Source organism: Mus musculus, chromosome 1, assembly GCF_000001635.26.
Source record: "Mus musculus strain C57BL/6J chromosome 1, GRCm38.p6 C57BL/6J".
In the NCBI taxonomy this organism is placed as follows: domain Eukaryota; kingdom Metazoa; phylum Chordata; class Mammalia; order Rodentia; family Muridae; genus Mus; species Mus musculus.
The window spans coordinates 133871544-133892103 of record NC_000067.6 but is presented as its reverse complement, the minus strand read 5'-3'; the positions used below and the strand labels follow the sequence as shown (position 1 = coordinate 133892103).

The 20560-nt window shown below is 49.5% G+C and overlaps 1 long non-coding RNA gene across 2 annotated transcripts in view; it reads right to left on the bottom strand.

Moving 5' to 3' along the window:
* Positions 1 to 1037: 1037 nt before the first annotated feature.
* Gm31515 overlaps positions 1038 to 20560 on the bottom strand; it is a 31370-nt gene continuing 11847 nt past the window's right edge. The window contains exons 1-3 of one of the 2 annotated variants that reach the window (XR_878540.1): positions 14247 to 14508; positions 12731 to 12784; positions 1038 to 1355 (exon numbers count right to left, since the gene is read on the bottom strand). This is a non-coding gene — a long non-coding RNA (predicted gene, 31515). Of the gene's footprint in view, positions 1356 to 12730; positions 12785 to 14246; positions 14509 to 20560 lie in introns of those variants that run through there. The other variant, XR_878539.1, reaches the window with a different exon arrangement.

Sequence of the window (20560 nt, the reverse complement as noted above, 5' to 3'; positions counted from 1 at the left end):
AGTCAGATGGGCTGTGGGGAAATTATCATTTCTCAGAAGTTCCTGCACCTGGGGCTGTGTGGCTCAATACCCCCTGCTCCCATCCCCCGCCCTCCAAAGCACTTCGTTGTTATTGTTTATCTGTTGGGGATCAATCCCAACAGACAAGAGTGGACAAGAGTTCCACCGTGTGAAACACATCCCCAAATTCCTCAGAGCTTTAAAGAGCAAATGCTGAGGAATGCATCCCTCAGACTGGAAAAGGGGGTGCACAGGGAGAGTCCACGTCTTCAGGGAACACCATGAGGTCTCATCTCAGGAGAACCCTGTGGCTCAAGGACATCCTGTCCCCAACCGCCCACTGCCACTGCCTGTGTCTGTATCTGTCTCCTAGCCAGGAGGCAGGCAGACAGATGCAAGTGGCCTGGCTCGACTCTGCCCCCTCCCATCGGCATCCTCTCAGCTGCTCCTTCTTCCTGCCCCTCCTCTCCAGAACACCAGCTCTCTCAAGGTCATCGTCAGTCTGGCTAGCAGACACCATGTCTCTCTCCAGCAACTCCCAGGTCCCCCTTGGTGTGATGCAGCTTGGAGGATTTCTCTATGGAAGGAGGGTGCCTGTGTGGCCCCCACATTTCCTTCCCTCCATTAAAGCTGTGGACCAGCCAGGCTACCATAATAATGCCCACACTCAGACCTCTTCCTCCGTCTTCATCCTTGTCCAGTCTGGTCAGCCCTTCCATCCTCCGTCTGGCTTTGCAGCGGGTCTTTATCCATCTCTAGCCTTGTGCTGAAGAGGAAACAACCCACACCCTACTCCTGCTCCTGATAGCCCTGGAAGCAATTAAATGGCATACCTCATGGGTTAAAACATGTTAAAACATGGGTTAATCCCCCTGGAAGAGGGATCCTGCAGCCCAGACCAGGCTTGGAGCCTGGCATGAACAGAAGCAACAATGTATCTCTTGGAGAGCCGAAGAAATTTTGTGTCCTGGGGAGAGGCAACAAGAAAATAAGCCTCTGTTTTTAGGGGAGTTCAGGAACGGGGGGTGGGGGGGGGGTGGGGGGGGGGAGCCGTGGGAAATGGGAGGGTAGAGACCAGAAATGGAGCCAGAGATGAGTGAAGCCCTTGGCTATGGATAATCCTGAAAAAGACCAACCTCTGGTCTGTGGATGTTCTGCAAAAATAGGAAAGTGGTAAGTGGCTGTCCAGATGTTTCAGGCCAGAGCACCCTGATGAGGAAAATCCTGGACTCAAGTCTTCCGGGATCAGTTGCACACTTGGAGAGAAATTGCATTGCCAATCTCAATGCTCAGTGTTTGAAAAGGTGAGTCTAAAAACAGGGTCCTTCTCAATGTCACCAGACCAGGACGTCATCCTGCAGAGATAAGAGAGAAGCAGGCAGAATTCAGTATTCGGAAAAACCCCAACAGGCTTATAGCCTTTGCCCCGGTCTAGACCAGCCTTTACCTACTGCAGGCTGGGGGCTCCGCTGAGTCCTAGCTGAGAGCTGCCCAGCCTGCGCCTGTGAGTCACTGTGGGAGCCTGAGCCCACCCTTCACATTTTATCTCCAGGGGAGTTCAGGTTGGTGGGCTTCGTTTTGTAGAGCTCAATTCCTTTCCCAAGGTTACAGCGCAAGTAAGAGACAGCATGTCAGCCAAGCTCTCCGAGACTGCTGGACTGGAACGGGGCGTCTGACACACGCGCTGAACGTGTCTCGCCTCATACTTCCTATAGGAACTTGTTCAGAGCACACCCGATAAACACTGCCAGGCCAACTCCACAGCACAGCACAGAAGGACGGAGACATGGGACAGGATCCCCCCTCCCCCTTCCAAAGGTCCTCAGCTGGATTTCTCCTCTAAACCTCTCCAATCTCAATCTTGCTACCTCCATATGTCTATTGTCCCTGATCCCAGCATCCTGGCTCCCCGGCTCCTATTCATCACCTCCTTCCACTCCCCTAACCCTGGCCGCACTAGGTTTCTTCCGGTAAACAGAGCCACGGGGCCGCCCTCGCCCAATGGGGCTGTTCCAAGGCAGGCTCGCCTCCCTCTGGAGTCTTGCTCACTGCAGTCTCCGGTGGGGATGGGGGCAGCCTGGCCCACTCTGCCTCTCTACTGCCTGCCTCCCCTCCTCGTTGCTACAGCTTCAGACTAGCCTTGTTCTTTTCCTGAGTCCAGGAAGGGCTGGACTAGCCCTTCTTCCCTAGCAAGAAAAATGTCAGGAGAGTTGACTTTTGCCACACTCAAGCATCTTCCAGTCGCCCTGAGGTCTGAAGAGTAGATACTAAGGACAGCCTGTAAAGACGCAATGATGCCAAGGATGATACCTGCCAATGTACCCAGGGATCCTGTGAGTGCATAGGGCCCCACCCCAAGCGGAGTGGGCAGCCTCAGCACTGAGTCTCACACCCCTGACTGGCTTCTCGTGGATCTTGAGTCTCAGTTTTCTGAACTGCAAAAAAATCCTGGTGTGCAAGGGCCCAGCCAAAGGGATTTCCACAGATCCAGACCTAGCCTCAGCCTGAAGTGTCTCTAGTTTCCTTCCTTGATTCTCTGAAGAGCTCTTCATTAAGTTCCAAGCACCAGGGACTTCATCATAACAAAGACAGGCAAGGTCTCTTCTCTGTAGGGGAGAAAATAAACACTACCCGCAATAAAGGGAGTAATTCACAGAGGGAATATTTCAGCTACACGGGAATGTGGGGAAGGCTAATCTGTGACTCCGTGAGCCCACGGGTGTCTCCATTTCTTACATATTAAATGCCACTAGGGACTGTGAGTGTGAATGGAGGGTAGGAGCTAGTGCCGCACAGTGGTGGGAACTGCTCTCCCGCCAGAGGGATCAGTGGGTGCAAAGACCTGAGCAGAAGAAAGTAGGGCAAATTTGAGGAAAGGAGAGGTCAGCAGTATGCATAACCATAACTGGCTGGAGGTGGGGTCTGAGAAGCAGCACAGCCCGGAGTAGGAAGAGCTTATAGAGTGGTGTGGCCTGGTGGGTGCTTCTCTGAGACTCAAATGCCCTCCGCTCTGTCTGTTCCTGTTAGTCATGCTAGAAACATAAGCACAGAGGAAAGAGGGTGACAAACCAGAGAGTGACAGTGACCAGAGCAAGCAACCTTTTAAGAAAGGAAGACTATGTCCCTTTCTGTTGCTCCCAGGCTGATGGGTAGAAGTGGGGAGCTAACAAGGACAGGATCCCCTTGGGGATGCTCGTGGGGGTAGCTGAAGAAGAGCGAAGCCAGCAGCTTCCACAGGGGGAAGGACCTTGAGGAGGGGGTAGTAAAGAATAGTTTAAGGGTGCTTAATGGGCTTGAGGCTACACAATCTTCCCTTGGTCTCTGCCTTGAGAAGACACCATTGGGATGTTCCCTGACTTCAGGGTTTTAATCTTTTGGAAATGTGCAACAGGGAGGTTTGCTCTCCAGGGCCACAGCAGCAGGAGAGGCCCTGCCACTATCCCTGCTCCATGCTGAACTGCTCGGTGGCTCACACAGGTCCTTTGTCCTCTCTCCCTACTCCACCCAGGGGCAGAATGAAGTCCAGACAGTCTGCGCCTCAGCGCCCAGACTGCTTTCTACTTTTTAAGATTTATTTATTCATGTTTAATGGATGTGTAAACATGTGTGTTTGCACAAGTTTATGTGCACCGTGTGTATGCAGGTGCCCACAGAAATCAGAGGATATCAGGTCCCCTGGAACTGGAGTTACAGGCAGTTGTAAACCACCTGATATGGATGCTATGAACTGAATTTGCATATTCTGATGGCTCTTAATGCCTGAGCTACCCCTATCAGGGAGAGTGTTCAAAGACTTGAGATAATAGGCAGAGAGACCAAACTACTGATCCTCAGAGCAAGCTGGCGAAATCTCCCCAAAGACAAGTGTGTTGGACTTTCTGTCCCTGTGACAAAGCACTAGACATGAACAACCTAAGGGAGGGGAGATTTATCAGGAGTTTTAGTCTAAGGTCAGCTACATCCATTGCCTGAAGTGGGGCAGAATGGCAGTGACCATGTGTGGAGGAGGCTGCTCACCACAAGGCAGCCAGAAAGCAGAGACAGACAGACAGACAGACAGACAGACAGGAAGGGTCAGAGTCAAGATATAGCTCTTCAAAGCTGCATCCCCAGTGACATACTTCCTCCCAGCAGATTCACTCTCCATAGTGCCACCCCTCCTAACTGTCTATGCAAACTCTAACAATCTGATTGGAGGAATAAACCAGTGATTAGCTCAGAAGCATCCCTATCTAACTGTCTCTGGAACCGCCCTCGCAGACACACCCTGAGGTATGCCTCTCTCATCTTGCAATTGTTAAGGTAGCACGCAACAGTAACAGTAACCATGTTGCTGGGAGATTCATTAACTCAGTGACCAAGCGTAGCCTAGCACGGGCTGTGGCCCCAGTTCTGTCTCCAGCACCACAGAATAGGGAAGAGAAAGGAGGAGGTTAGCCTGGACTTCCCAGGGGTGAAGGCTGTATGGCTCAGGTCCAGCTACCTCAAAGGGACATCCACTGGGGCCAGGGACTCTCAGCCACCCCCAGAAGCTTCTGTTCAGGTGCCAGGATAAGGCACAGGAAAGTAAAGGAAGGGACAAGTGCCCACACAAACACCTCCCCAAGGAAGCAGTCTGTGGGGGCCATGGATGAAGTAGCCTCAAAATACAGAAGAACCCCTTTCCCACCCAGTGACTGTGGTACCCAGAGGAACCAAGGTTCCAGTCCCTCTCTCCTTCCCACCCTACAGCTCCAGGGCAAGAGCAGTCCTCTGCCCTGTGGGGCCCCTGCGGCTTCCTCTTCTCCCCTCCGGCCTGGAGATAGTTTTTTAACAGGCAGCCTGCTTTCTCATGCGCAATAAATGCCTCCCAGCAGAACCTGCTGCGCGCCTTTCCCACGTCAGTAATCAGCATACAGAACAAGCAGGCGAGTTCCCTCGCTCCCCCTCCCTCCCATCTCTCTCCTCTCTTTTTGCTTTTCCTCCTCCAGCCTTCTTCCCACCAATCAGAGTCTCTGCCACCTCCTGGGAAGCTGGGAAGGTTTATCATCAGACCAAGGTTGTCATAAGGAAAACAGGTTTATTTTCTTCGCTTTGAGAAGGTGCTGACGGGAAGACTGGGGAGGGTGTTCATGCCCCCCCTCCATGCCCGGACCCCAGTGCCTGAATCTGATGCTATCTTCTAGCTCATCTCCAAGTTGCCCCTCCGACCCACCTGCGTGGTCCTTATTTATGAATATTGGTGTCCCCCCAACCTGTCACTCCAAATCCTTTCCTCATTCTTAGCCTTTCACGTTCGTTCAGGACTTGGGAGTCATTCTGTGCCGGGAATCCTGGAGCTGAGGATATGAGACACAAGGGGAGGGATGTGCCACAGAGGCATGAATAAACCATTAAGATACAATGTGGTAACTGAGGCGACAGAGGCTCTCACGGCAGCAGCAGCACCCAGGGGAGCAGCTAGTCCGTGTGGGCGGAGAGATGAGAGATGGTATCCTGAAGGGAAGAGAACCCAGGGCAGAGTGCTCTGAAACAGGATGGCACTCCTGACCCAGGGTTGTGCAACCAGAGAGCCCAGCAGGGTGTGGGGCACAGCCAGAGCCAAGCTGGAGGTGTGGGGATATGGCCAGGGGCAGGCAGAACACAGGACAAAGACTCTGGTGAGCTTTGTGAGGTTGGCATCTGGTCAGGTGGGGATTTGGGAAATTCTGGAAAAGTAGAGTTAAAGAGAACTCGTCACTATAGTTGGCTGTACTAAGTGGCCAGGAGGCCTGCCCTGTGGGACAGAGCAATGGCAGCAAGATTAGCCTACACAAGGGGTAGCAGGTACTCCAAGAACTGTCAAGGTTTCACAGAGGTGGGGTTCTTCGGCAGCAGAGTCAGCTGACTTCAGGGAAGGATGGGGGGGTCAGAGGCAGAAATACCCTGTGGGAAGAGCATGTGGCCAGAGACACGCGGGAGATGCCACAGGGGTTTGTGAGCAGAAGAGAAACCTTGCAGGCAAGAACAGCTGGAGAACCTGGCCACCAGCTAGGGAGGAAGAGGGTGGCGGTGGCAGTGGCGGTGGCTGTGGCGGGTGGCGGCAGCCTTCTCCCAGCAGACCTTTGCAGACTGCCTGTGGTATGTATATGCTCAGCCCAGGGAGGGGCACACTATTAGAGGGTGTGGCCCTGTTAGAGTAGGTATGGCCTTGTGAGAGTAGGTGTGGCACTGTGAGGTGGCCTGGAAGTCAATATTCTGCTAGCAGCCTTCAGATGAAGATGTAGAACCCTCAGCTCCTCCTGCATCATGGCTGCCTGGATGCCGCCATATTACTGCATTGATGATAATGGGCTGAATCTCTGAACCTATAAGCCAGCCCCAGTTAAATGCTGTTCTTCTAAGAGTTGCCTTGGGCCGGGCAGTGGTGGCACACACCTTTAATCCCAGCACTTGGGAGGCAGAGGCAGGCAGATTTCTGAGTTCGAGGGCAGCCTGGTCTACAGAGTGAGTTCCAGGACAGCCAGGGCTACACAGAGAAACCCTGTCTTGAAAAGCAAAAAAAAAAAAAAGAAGAAAAAGAAAGAAAGAAAAAAGAGTTGCCTTGGTCATAGTGCCTGCTCACAGCAGTAAAACTCTACCTCAGACCATGGGAGAGGTGCTGCTCAGGTGCAGTCTGGGCTCACGGCTGCCCACCTAGTCCCCCATTCACTCATGTCTTGGGTCTTCCTAAGGACGAACCAGTCTTTATTCTGTCATCCATCAGAGTCATAGCAGCCACTCTACAGAGGGTCCACTGGATGGGGCTGGCCATCAGCTCTCTCTAACTGGGCTCTAACCAATAGAAGAGACAGAACCTTCATGCTCAGAGAACTCTGGATTTGATGTAGAGGGCATGCGTGAGAACCTTACACAGACACACGCACGCACGCACGCGCAGGTAACATCAACATAGGAATGGGCTCCATATGAAATGAATGCAGGAATGCATGCTAAAGGGACACCAGACAGGAGAGGCGCCTAGGATGGAGAGGCAGAGACACTTTCTGTGGTTCCTGAGCTGTGAGACCAATTGGGACGTGACATCCATAATTTATAGCCATCCATCCTGGAGGGCCTGGTGCTCTGACCCCTTCGGAAAACACTCTTTTCTCTGACAGCTGAGCCCTCTTCCTTGGAGGCCTGGGGCAGGAGGTTGGCTCTGTGAGATGGACTCCGGTGCCCTGTAACCAGATGATGGATGAGGAGGCAAGAGCTGTTGGGGTGGCAGAGGCCAGCGGGGAGCATCCGGGAGAGAAATATGGAAGCAGAGTAACCTAGAAACGAGAGGCTAGGGGGCTGGGTGAGCGAGGGAAGCTGGACACAGCTCTCTGCCGCCTCTCTTCAGCTGGGTCCTCTATTCTGTGACACATAATGATAGGGTACAGGTGAAAGGAACGGGAGAAAAATCGAGGGTCTGCAGAGTCGCCTTTCTCTCTCTTTGGAGCCATGGATTTAGAAAGCTCCCAGGCTCTTCTGAGGAGTAGGCCACTCACAGGCAGCTCCACTTCCTGTCTGGTGTCCCAGTGCCTCAGTAACAGCCCAGGTCCCAGCTCCAGGTTTCCATCCAACCTAGCTTTCTCCGACAGCACAGGCAGACACTGGGCCCAAGCAGCGAGCAGAGGTAAGGCCTGTCTCCTAGGATCCTGTCCTTTCAGAACTCCACCCCAAGGGCTCAAGGTAGAAAAAAATAACTGCAGCCAGCATCTCTGGGAGTCAGCCTGCAATTTCAGCTCACTGGCAGGCACAGGAGTCTGTAGGTGTGATGGGCAAGGCTTCAGCCTACTCTTCCCGGCCTGTGAATTCCATTTGTCCGTTCATTCCGTGTGCACACAGGACGTCAGGGAAGCTGACAGGTTAACATTGGCCTCCTCCTACTCACTCCTGTCAGCTGCTGGAAGCAGAGGAGCCGAGGAGCAGGAAGCCACAGGAGCTCCGCTTCTTACAAATCAGCTAACAGGGTGGGATGCTTGGTCCTCTGGTATTATTGGTCTCTCCTGCCCAACAAATGTCAGGAAAAGGGTAATCTGAATGCTTAATTACCAGTCTCTCTGAAAGTGGAACATGGGGCAGTTAAAATTATAGAGCATCTCAGATCTCAGGCCCACCTCCTGTACCCCCCGTAATTGTAAGCACGGGGCTTACATTAGTGGATCAAATATGGACCCTGTCCCAGGAGCTTAGACTCTGGAGCAACGGTAGCAGGTGGTACTGTCAACAGTTAGAGACATATTCTGAGTAGAATAGACTGGAAGAGCTGGTAGAGAAGACAGCAAGCAAACTGGCCAAATGAGCCAGGCAGGGCCACCCCTTGCATATGGCTGCTTAGCAGAACAGGGAGAGGCCTTGCGTTGCCCAAAACACATCTGTAGAAAGGATAAGAGGATGCCCACAGTCAGTATGCTTCTGAAGGTGAGAAGCTGGAAGATGACTTCGATGAGGGTCTAGCCTCTTCTTCCTTCACAGGTGAGGCTCACTTCTCTAACACCTGTCCACTTTCGACTTGCTCCCCTGCCATACTCCGGATAGATGAGTTCTGCTCAAATCTGGGCATTCTCTGGGTCTCCATGGAGAAAAGCGGGGACTCCTCAACACCAGAGCTCTGGGGACTAGGACACGTGGTGATGGATGGGTCAGAGAGACCAGAGAACAGCTGCCCTTGGCTAATAGGGCGAGCACTGTCTGTTTTCCTTATCAGAGGCCCAGCCTGATCTCACTCAGCCCTCAGAGGCAGCCTGCTCAGAGTTCACCCTGCTTGCCCCTCTCCTCTCCCACTTTCTCCCATCCCACCCAGATCCAAGTCTTCAAGACCACCTGTCCAGCAAATGGGCTCTAGGAAGGCCAGGGAGGGAGGCATGACTGTAGGACCCAAGACCTTCGGAGGCCTCTTTGTACACTTCACACACCCACTGCCAGGCCTGCATCTATGCTATGGGGTGGTACTCTTCCTCCAAGGCCAAGAATCCAGAGGTCCTGAAGAGCAGTCCCTACATGGGCTTGGGCTTCCCCCTGGTCTTAGAAACCAAGGCTCTGCTCCAATTTCCAATTTCCTTGCTGGTTCCACTTAACCCTCCCTGGCTCCGAGTCAACCCTCTTGCTCCTGCTGGATAGACACCAACTAACACACATGTCACACCTGCTTCACCCAGTGGGAAACACAGAGACAACTGCCTTAGACGCAGTCCCTTCTAAGGTACAGCCTCACCTGGCTAACATGTGAAGAGTCTGGGTTTGAACTTTAGTCCTGCCAGTTAGTGAGTTATGTTCTTGTGGTTTATTTATATCTATAATGCGAGATACTATCCCTGTCTGGGCTGCCCCGGGATTAACCTTAAAGGTATGCACAGAGGACTTGCCTTGTTTGAAGAACAAAGTCCAACCAAAACAAACTATTGTCATTCTGCCACGTGATGAGCCTGTGAGGGCGCTGTGGGTTCTGAGAGGCCTCAGGGCAGCTCTGGAAATTGAGTTGCAGACCGTTCTCCTGGGGTCACCCCTCTCCTGAAAGTTTATCATCCCATGGGCCCCACCTCCAGCCATCTGAAATTCATTTCACTCCCATCCTAGCCCTGGTCAGAGTGTCACGGTTACATCCCAGCCAGGCTACAATGTCACCCTCCAGTGATCCTTCTGATCTCCATGGGGGGAGTGGGGGCGGGGGCAGGTTGGGAGGATGCCAGGTGACCGCTAAAGGGCACAGAAGCCTTCCAGGCATCAGAAGGATTGGTAGTTCATCAAGATTACCCAGCTCCAGCTAGAAGCACCTGCCGCCACTCAACCCCTGCAAAGAGAAGAGGCCTAGGAGGTCCCCAGTCCCCTCTTCTGACACCAGACAGAAGCAAGATGTATTTGAGTTTTGAGCGTCCTGTGGGACACCAGGACCCTAGGGACCTTGCCTGCCTGGCTGAAAAGGTCCCAGTGCCCTGCTCTGCACCTGTCCTGGGGCCCGCAGAAGGTTGTGTTAACAACAATAGCTCCAAATTCCTATTAAAACGCTAGAGCAGGGAGAGCCAGTAACCATTGGCAGCTGAACCTCTAATAAGTATAATCATCACCATTAAGGGAAGAGTGGGGGAGGGAGGGAGCGGGGCTGGTAATACAGTGATTATATTAATCTGCCTCCGTGGCATGCCTTTGCCTCTGAGCCCACCAGGAGCACACAGGCCGCCAGCGAAGGCAGGCAGCCTGGCAGCACCCATGCTCCCACCTCTGTAGTTCTACAGCCCCTACAATTGCCTCATCTATCAGTGGGAACAAAAGTTTCCCTGCTGGGTGGGAGGAGGTGAAGGAGATCTTAGTGGGGAGGAGAGGCCAGTGAGAACTTAGGTAAGGGGGAGGTAACTGTAGAGCCCCAGTCTGGGCTTCAAGACTTTTTCACTGTGTGAGCCTCATGAAGCCAATAGTTTACAGACCCTCTCTTATAAACAACTTCCACTGCATGTGCCGCTGCGCTAAGCCACTGGTTCAGAACCTTCCTAATGCTGTGACCCCTTATGTTGTAGTGACCCTCAACCATAAAATTATTTTTGTAGAATCCTAATGTAGATATCTGTGTTTTCTGATGGTCTTAGGTGACCTCTGTGAAAGGGTCGTTTGACCCCCAAAGGGTCACGACCCACAGGCTAAGAACTGCTCTAAGCACTTTGCAGTTCCTTTCATTCTTGCTGAGACTCTGAAGGCAGGTGAGAAACCGAGTCACAGAGGTGGCTAAATAATTTGCCCAAAGTAAGTCCTTGCAGGGCAGATCCCCATCTGGATTAAGTACCTCCCTGCACTGCCTTACTCTTAGCCCTGCTTTGACATTGCCTCTGAAACCCTAAACCTAGCCCATAGCAGACCCAGATGAACAGGACTGACTAGGGAAAGTCCTGGCCCAGGACTCCTTTCTCACACCCAGTCCCTCCCAAGTATATTTGGCTCCTTCCCCTTTCTTGTATTTGAGTCCCTTACCGAACCTGAAGATATTTTTCAGCAGTTCTTTTGCCTTTCACTTGCTACAGAGAGACCGGCTCTTGCGATGTTGCCTAGGCGAGCCCGGAAATCACTATGTAGCCTGGGCTCTCCTCAAACTTCTAGGTGATCTTCCTGTCTCAGCTTTCGAAATGCCAGAATCACAGGAGTAAGCTACCAAACCTTGCTTAACATGCAGCGTTGACAAGCATGAAGGAGGCCCTAGCCTGGAGACAGCATCTCTCTTGCCCACTTGCACTAAATCTTAATCATGGACAATGCTCTCCTTGTAGTGGTGAGGACGTGATTCCAACCCAGTGAGCCTCTCTCGTGACAAACTTAGATAATTGACTCGTTTGTCCAGTGGCTCTCAAAGGCCTAAAAATAACTGAACTGGTTTCCTCAGCTACTCCCTGCCAGAAGAGTTCTCTTGGGCATAGGGACAAATCTGAAGAAAAGTTTGTTAGAAAAGGGCGCTACCCACACCATCCACACAGGACCCAGCCACCTGTCCATCAGAGAAACCCAGCCTCAGCATGCAAAATCCAGGCACATAGATACCTGTCTGTGTTATCTCAGGCAAATCAGTGGAATCTATGGGACTATAAGTCCCAGTTCAGACCAACACTCGAAGGATAGATAATACCTAGACGTGTGGGTGTGTGTGTGTGTGTGTGTGTGTACTCTTATTTACTTGCTTCATGACATAAATGAAGCATATTATTCTCGTTTCAGTCATATCTCCTATCCCACACTCCAGATGAATTCTAGTTAAATGAATTAAATTTTAGAAAAGGGAATTTTTAAAAAATATTTTAGACTTCTCCAGCACTCATATCCCCCCCCCCCATACCCACAGGCTCAGGGGCTGCCAGACAAACAACCCTTTACTGCTCAGTTTGACACTCACAGCCCAGGGTATATATAGTTCTTCAGCTGTGTAAAATACACACAGCATGCATTTTGCTACTTTTGTTTTGTTTTGAAACAAGGCTTTGCACTATGGTCTAGCCTCAGGCTCCCGATCTCCTGCCTCCGCCTCTGGAACTCCAGACCCTTTGTTTTTAGGTTTTCATGTGTACAGTTGGCATCGTTTGCATCGTCAAGGTAATTCATGTTGTGTGAGCATCACCATTGCCCTCTTCCAGAATTCCGTATCTACTCAACTGTATCAGCTTGGCCCTCTTCCTCTGGTCCCTTTTTTCTCTCTGTCTGTCTGAATTTGATGGCTCCAGGTACCTCATAAGCTTAAGAAGGCAACTCTCTTGTTAATCATCATTTCTCTTGTTAGGGTTGAACTTACAGGTTTTCCCACTCTTTTCTTATTATCTCTAACAAGGCAACAAACGTCCTTGTGCGACTCACTCTTTTATGTATGGAGGATACTTTCTTTGGGTTTAATCGTCATAATGAAGGATGCATTGGGCCAGGGATAGAGTGGAGAGGTGTAGCATTTAACTAGCAAGAGCTGTCTTGGCTCAGTCTCCAAAACTGGGGGAAAAAAGTCACCAGAAAAGAAATACATTTTAAAAAAAGAAAGAAAGAAAAGAAGAGAAATACATTAATATTTACACATTGTTCATGTATATTGTCTGTCAGTTAACCTAAGGAATTTTACCATTCATGTATTCAATCTGAAACATTATCTTAACAATGTATAAGAAGACCCATTCTTAATACCACCAGACTCTTCTAAGAGCATTGCTAATACATTAAACAGATCTATACGGCACTGCTAGACCAAAAGTGGGTTGTGGAATGGAGTTGGGTAGAAATCACTGACCTGAAGTAGAAGTCCGATCTATTTTCAGAGGCTGAGTAGAGGGCAGGATGCACCCTGAAAGGAAAACAAATGTAGTTGCTTCCCTTCAAGAGCACGTGACCTGTGCGAGGCGCAGGGTGAAGAGGGCAGATGGGAAGCGAAGAGGCCAACGTCTGCCACGGGCTCTGCCTTAGGAGCTGAGGAGTCAATGTCAGCGAGGCAGCCTCTCTGTCCACTCCAATTGAATAGACTCTCAAAACCTTCATTTTACACATGAGGGAACTTCGGGAGAGAGCTGTAAATCACATGTGCAAGGTCTTGCTCTAACCAGGCTAGACACTCTGCTATCTCCTTTGGTGTTCCTTGCCACAAAGCCGGTCCCATCTGGTTCCGTGGTATAGATTCCCCAGGATCATAGACCCAGGAGCCCACTGAAGCATCCAACCTCTGGTATTTAATCTCCAGACCTGCCTGTGTGCCCCATCATGTCTCAGAGCACCAGGCACCCCCGTGCAGCCATTACACAGCTCCCTAAGAAAATCTCCAACCCTTTTGCTCTGTTGTTGGTTCCCTTCCCTGCTTGGGGTGTGGTTGTTGTTATGTGCATGTGTGCACATGCACGCATGGGGGCGTGTGCTCTGTGTGGTATCTCTGTGAATATATATGTGTCTGTATGTGCACATAGAGGCAGGAGGATGATATCAGGTGTCTCTCCCTTTCAGCCTATATTCCCTTGTGACAGAGACTCAGGTTTCAGCGAGGCTGACTGGCTGCTCTGTCCCTGAAGTATTTGAGTTATAGGAAACAGAACCATACCAGGCTTTTATGTGGAGATCTGAATTCAGACCTCCAAGCAGATAGTGAGTGTGCTTAACCACTGAGCTACCTCCCAATCTCGCATGAGAGCCTTTTCCTCTATTCCCAGTCATCTGGGGAGCTGGTTAAGTCACCTATAGGGACAAGCTCTGAATCAGCCCTGGCCCACCACGCCCTCATCGTGCCACACAGGGCATATTGTACTGTAACGGAGGCCAGGTGCTGCAGCCAGTGTCTTGGAGATCATAGGCTGTTGGGTTTTTGTTGTTTGTTTGTTTGTTTTTAATCTCCATGGGACATTAGATGTCAACCCTGGCACACAGTTGGTCAGACAGAGTCAGGAGTTCAGTGAATGAATACAGTCTCTGCCATTCAAACCCAGGCTTGGCCCACCCTAGAGCCCAGACAGCCATTCCCAGCCTAGATGACCAAAGCACAAAGTATATAAGGCCAGAGTCCTGGATGTTCCTCTCAGATACATCCAACTCTGAATAAATCTTGGAGAGCAGTCTATGACTTTCATTCCATCCTACGCCTTCACCTTGAGACTCCCCACCACCCCCACCACCCCACACACACTCCATTAGCTAACTCAAGAAAGAGGCTCTGTGGAGACAGAGGCTACAGCCTAGTGAGAGGACAGTAATTACGTTTCTCTGCTAACAAGCACATCCTGGAACTGCCTTCTCTCCAGACTGGGCCTCTGGGACGGAGGAGTTACCTGTTTTCTTTCTCTGCTACCAGAGAAAGGGCTGGGAGCTGACTTTCTGACTGAAAGTGCAGGAGGCCCACTGTGGTCCTGGGTGAGGCAGAGAGCACCATGCTGCCTGTAGCCTGACCGTGACGTTCTCGGGGCAGGCTGGGAGGCCCTGGTGCAAGGATATCAGGACTCTTAGTTCTTCCTTCAAAATGGGCCTGCAGATGGGTGGTGATGGCCCGTGCCTTTAATCCCAGCATTCAGGAGGCAGGGGCAGGCAGATCTCTGTGAGTTCAAAGCCAGCCTAATCTACAGAATGAGTTCCAAGACAGCCAAGGCTACACAGAGAAACCCTGTCTTGAAAAAAAAAGGGGGGGCGGGGGAGGGGAGTGAGGGGCATTGCCACTGACAGGAACCCAGAAAAGCAGACACACAGACAATAAAAGACATCTGGCTGCCCTCATGGGAAAGTTAAAATTCATGTTGCACATGGATAAACACATATTGTAAACTTTACAAACCTCAGGACCTCATAAATATCTTACTCTGGCTCTGGTTGGCCCAGAGAAGATGCACAATGTGGAGGCCTTGACTTGGGGGTTCAGATCAAAGGAGGTTACTTGAAGAGTAGAGAGCTGTTACATCCCAGGAAGTGAAGCTCCTGACCTGTACCAGTTTATGTCTCCCGCTTGGCCTGGGTGGCGCCTCACCCTCTCTTCTGGGACTCAATGTCCAAGCCCCGGGGCATCGGAGGCGGGCGGCTGCCCTTTGCCCAGCTGTAGCCCTGTGGGCTGATGGCAGACAGTCATGCTCTTATGACCTGCCCCTCCCACTTACCGACATTTCATCTTTGGAGAGGAAAGTTACCAGACATGGCAAGAGAGGGGCCATGAAGAAGATGGACTCCAGAGGACCATGCTCTCCCCCTACAGAATTTCAGCAACAGAGTATTTAAGGATCAGGATGAAAATTTAAAAGTCAAAAAAAAAAAAAAAAAAGTAGCAAGCCAATTACTCTCAAGAAACTTCCTTGAAAGGAAAGGGAGGAAATCAATATTTAATTCAGAACGCATTGATTTGCAATTTGGGGACCACGCTCAGTTCTCGATTCTATCCAAGTCTCTCAGGAGATTATGGAGACACTTGAAGCGGAGATGAAAAAGAGAAACGGAGGAGTTGGTCTCTGTCAGTCTCCCTTCTCCTCGACTTGGGGATACTCAGGCTGAGTACGGGGTGTCTATAAATAAAGCAAATGTAGCTACTCCCTCAGCTCACACACACACATGCATGCACACTTCATTCACACCACATACAAATCACACATACCTATCATACACATAATCACCTTTATACCACATGTCATTATATACCCATGCTACAATTCATACTGTGCATGTGCAAAATGAATATAGACACATACCACACATATATTAAGATAAAACACTATGCCCACATATGAAATACACAGAGCACAGATACATATCACATATATGACATGCATCATACAGTACGCGCGCGCACACACACACACACAGGCCTTCATCAAAACAGCCCTAAGACCACACCTTTAATCCCAGCACTCAGGAGGCAGAGGCAGGTAGATCTGTAGGTCACTGGTCTACACAGTGAAACCTCATCTCAAAAAACCAACAAAAAATACCCAGCTCCTATAGCAGTTGCTTTTTTAGAAATAGCTCTAATGTTTCTGAGACATATCAATATAGGGATGAAAAAAAATCACATTTGTGATTTACTCTGGAGTACCCAAGGTGGAAGGAACCTCAAAACTTCAGTCTCCCCTCTTTCTTTTTCATTTATCGAGCCTCCTAACTAATTTAATCTGTTTAGCATCTAACCTAAATCCTTATTGCTGCAAAGAAAACAAGTTCAAATGGGGAGTAAATGGGCCACTTAGGATCAGTGAGCTCCAAATCAGCATAGCAGCACAGTTGACTCAGACAGTTACAAAGTAACAAAATAATAAACTATAACAGAATTCCCTTCCAGACCTTCAGCGCTTGGAAGGTCCTCTTCGTACTGTCCACCTGCGTCCTTAGGTGGTTCTTGTTTAGAATATGGTGAAATGCTCCCATTTTACAAAGGAAGGCACAGAGACCCAGGTCTAGCACAGGGTTGTGTGGGGACTTGAAGCCACATTGCTCTACTCTCTGACTCTATGCAATGTCTTACTGCTTAGGGCACTTCTGCGGGTACCGCTATGACCTCCCGCCCTTCAGTTTTGATTGCAGATTGCAGGCTGTCTTCCTAGCCCAGAGCAGACACTGCTTCGCTGAAAGCTCGCCTCCAGTCTTCCTCTGTGTTTCCCCAAGCCGAGGATCACACAGGACTGTGGCGTCTGGATTCCCAGTTTTCCTTTCAATCTGGTTCCACATAAGGAGTCTGGGAATCTGTTCTATTCAGAAGCCCTAAGACCCCAACTGGCCCTGCTGGCTCCTGTGTTCTCTTCTTTTCTAACCTCTCGAACAGTGGTTCTCAACCTGTGGGTTGTAACTCCTTTGGGTGTTGTATATCAGACATTTACATTACAATTCATAACAGTAGCAAAATTACCGTTGCGAAGTAGCAACAAAATAATTTTATGGTTGGGAGTCACAGAACATAAGGAGCTGTATTACAGGGTCTCAGTATTAGGAAGGCTGAGAACTACTGCTCTCGCATGAATGAGCAATTCTGCAGCTGCCTGTACCCTAAGAAGCTGCCACCACCCACCCACCCACCCATCTCCTGGGGTGTTCCTCTAGTCATACAATAGCATGCTGCTTCCCCAGTTTCTAGTTCCTTGCTACTCCAAAAACCATGAAGGGGGCTGGTCTTCCTCGTGGGAAGTTCACTTTTCATCAGTTGGGAGTGAATGGGAGGAGAATAAACCAGCGAGGAGAGAGGACAAGACTTACAAAGTCTGTGACCATCTACCTCACCTTGGTCTCCCTGCCTGATCTCTTTCCTAAGACAGTAGGAGAGTACAGTAGGCCTGCTTGCTCCCATCCTGTGACTGGAGAGCCCCAGGAAGGTTCCAAAGCCTCCAACACCTCTGCTTCTCCCATGACCACCAGCCAGGCTCCGTACTGTCTTCACCCCTCAGGCAGGATAACTGATAGATGCAGTGTAAACAAGGGAAGGCTTATTTGGGCTCACAGTTTCTGAGAGATTTCAATCTACCATGGCAAGAAGGCTGAAGCAACTCCGTTCACAGCCATGGGAATGTATGCTGAAGGCTGCTCATACCACCCACAGCAGACCAGGTAGAACAGAAGGCAGCTGGAAACTAAGGCATATGGAACCTTCTGAGGCTCACTCCTACTGATATAAATTGTGCCAACCAAGCCCCACTTCCTAAAAGTTCCACAACCCTTCAACTAGCACGGCAGGCTGGGGACTGAGAGCACAACACGTAGACCTGTGGGTTATCCTCCAGACTTGATCATGGCACCTCCCTTCTCCGTTCTGTCCCACTTTCTCGGCCCTGGGACATCAGGCACCGGTTAGACAGAATGGTTCATGCCCTATGCTTGATATAAGTCATTAGCTCTCTGTCTTGCTTCAGCTCAATTCCTTCTCAGCAGCTTTATCTGTGTGGCCTTGGCCAAGGCACTTAACTTCTTTCAGTCACAGATTTCTCATGGCTGGAACGAGCCAAAAATACCTCCCAGCTTCTCAGGGTTGAGATAATGGATCTGAGAGTGTCTTATACATTACAAAGGGCAGTTCCACGATGAGATATTTTGTTGCAGCTATATTTTTTAAAAAAAAAAATCAATGTCTCTCATTAATAGCTATAATTTATTAAGTGCCAACTAGGTGCCAGACCCTGGATTGAAGATGATAGATACATTATCCAATAGTCATGGGACCATAAGGAAGACACTTGACCCCATTTTAGATATGAGTTGTCTAAAGTGTTCAAGTTAAGTACAGGCATGGACATTGGATGCTAGTGTATCTGCCTGCACGCTTTGAATTTTTCTCTCCCCTGTTCTGAGTTACAAGCAATCCCCTGTACCATGCAAGAGTGCCTGCTGCTGCATTTCTCTCATGGTATTTATAATTTGCTTGTTTACAAGCTTTCTCTTAGAAGACTATGAACTTCTATGAACCAGGAGAGCATGTCTTGGTCATTTTTGTCCTCGATTGTCACCTTGCACATTCCAAGCCTTCACTAGAGGTTGATTGGATGGTTATGCTCAGTGGATCTTTACTGTGCTTCCCCTCCCTGTCGTCGGCAGCTCTGTGTGGGCATGGGGAATGGGTGAATTCCAGAGCTTGCAAGCTTTCTGGATCTGCCACCAAGCAGGCTCTAAATCCAGAAACTGTATCCATCGCCTTTCTTTCCCCAAATTTCTAAGAGCTCATACATATTTATAATGAGAGAAAAGACTGAGGAGAGAGATTTGTTTTCTTTATTAAACTGGCATCTCAGCAAATTTATAGCAGAAAATGAATAGTCAGTTTCCTTCTATGTGTTTGTAGTCTGAGAGTTGAATTCATGGTACCTCCTAGACTGGCAGGGGAGGGAGCAAAGAGATCTAGGCCATCTCTCAGCCAGAGTTGGCCTAAGGGGGTGAGGACACATGAGCGTGATCACAGGTGGAGTGTAGCACTAAGAGAGGCCAGAGAAATAACAGCCCTTGTGGTAAAGTGTAGCTCAGCGGGAGAGTGCTTGCTTAGCATGGGAGAAGCTCTGAGTTTGGCCCTAACACTAGGAAAAACATACCCAACATTATTAATATTTGCAAAAAAAAAATGCTTGGTGATTGGCTTCTGCTTGGCATACTGAATGATATAGTCTAATGGACCGACCAAGGTACCCCTAGTCTCCTAGAAGAACCAGGTTTTGCTTGACTTCATGCAGACCATGTATTAGGGCCCAGGCCCAGGAACATTCATCATGTGTTAATTCATAGATTTCTGTCTGGTAGAAATGCAAATGACTTCTGTTTAGAACAATAAATAATGCAAAGACTGCAGTTTCATTGCACTGTAGGATAATAACTGAAAGTTTTGCATCTAATTTAATAAATTTGTTTCTTCATTTCTTTCCTGGTTAATTCAGAGTCCAAGATTTCCTGAAAACAAAACAAGAATTTAAAAACTCTTCAAATTAAAAAGATGGCCTAGCGTGTACTGCTCTTACAGAGCATTCACATTTGGTTCCCAGAACCCACATCAGATAGCTCACAACTGCTTATAACTCCAGCTCTGTAGGATGTGACACCTTCCATAATGCTACAGTCACATGCATACTCTCACAAGAAGACACACACCTACATGTAGTTACACATAATAAAAACAGGGGCTGGAAAGATGGCTTAGCAGCTAAGCACACGAGCTGCTCTTCCAGAGGACCAGGGTTCAATTCCCAGCACCCACTTGGTAGCTCACAACTGTTTGCAACTCCAGTTCCAGGGGATCCAATGACCTCTTATGCTTCCTTAGTCACCAGGTATGGACATCATACATAGTAGATATACATGCAGGCAAAATACCCATGCACATAAAATAATCTTAAAAGTTAAAATAGCAAATAAAAATAAACTTTGAATGCACACCTGGCTTTTTACATGGGTACTGGGGATTTAAACTCAAGTCTTCACGCCCACCGAGACATCTCTTCAGGTTTGATGTTGTTTTCTTCAGTCTAGCTCATGTTGGTCTTGACCTTCTGACCGTCTTGCCTCTACCTCCCAGGTGCTCGCTTTATAGGACTGCATCACCACCAAACCTGGGTTTCATGGTAACTTTTGAGAAACTCTTACAAGTATTTCCAAAATTGTCAACCAGTAATATTAGTTTAGGAAACACTCAAGGCCGAAAATGTATATTGGTTCAAGAACAACAGAAGTCATGGGGATTTTGCACACAAACGCTAAGTTTCGCTGCTAACTGGCCAGTGGCTCTCCTTTACTGTGGTTCATCTCCTCCTGCAGCTTCCAAGGCTCTGTTTCTTCCTGAGATAAAGTCTTCCTATGCAACCCTGGCACTCACTATGAGGACTGGGCTGGTCATAAATTTATACCAGTTCCTTGTTGCTGCCCTCCCAAGTGCTGAGTTTGCAAAGCTGTGCCACCACACCCAACACAAAGCACTTTGGGGTTAACAGATGAGAAGAGATGCAGAGGGAGGATAAAGAATGTTTTTCTTCTGTTTCTGGAAGTGGCAAAAGTGACTTTTGCTCATACTCCAGTGTCAAGAAGCAGAGAGTTCCCTTCCAGCACGGGGTTCTGAGAATCATCCTGTGGTGTGCCCAGGAGTGATGCGAGCCAAGTCTGTGAGGATACAGGCCAATCTCTGCCGAGTCTCCCGTCGCAGTCGGCTCCTTTA